We start from the raw sequence: 376 nt of genomic DNA, 5'->3' as shown, positions 1-376 counted from the left end.
GCCCTGGCCGGTTGGCTTAGTGGTAGAGTGTCGGCCTGCCGTGCAGAAGTCCCGGGTTCAATTCCCGGCCAGGGCACACAGGAGAAGCGCCTATCTGCTTCTCCACCCCCCCCTTTCCTTCCTCTCTGTCTCTCTCTTCCCATCCTGCAGCCAAGGCTCCACTGGAGCAAAGATGGCCCGGGCGCTGGGGATGGCTCCTCCGCCTCTGCCCCAGGTGCTAGAGTGGCTCTGGTCGCAACAGAGGGACGCCACGAAGGGGCAGAGCATTGCCCCCTGGTGGGCAGAGCGTCGCCCCCTGGTGGGTGTGCCGGGTGGATCCCGGTCGGGTGCATGCGGGAATCTGTCTGTCTCTCCCCGTTTCCGGCTTCAGAAAAAT

At 64.4% G+C, this 376-nt stretch overlaps 1 non-coding gene across 1 annotated transcript; it reads left to right on the top strand.

The window, feature by feature from the left end:
* TRNAG-GCC (transfer RNA glycine (anticodon GCC)) lies at positions 1–76 on the top strand. The gene has a single exon. It is a non-coding gene; the product is annotated as a tRNA-Gly (tRNA).
* The last annotated feature ends 300 nt before the right edge of the window (positions 77–376 follow it).

This window comes from Saccopteryx leptura, chromosome 2 (assembly GCF_036850995.1).
Source record: "Saccopteryx leptura isolate mSacLep1 chromosome 2, mSacLep1_pri_phased_curated, whole genome shotgun sequence".
NCBI lineage: Eukaryota > Metazoa > Chordata > Mammalia > Chiroptera > Emballonuridae > Saccopteryx > Saccopteryx leptura.
The sequence above is the reverse complement of the archived record's forward strand: the minus strand, read 5'-3'. Positions and strand labels throughout refer to the sequence as shown.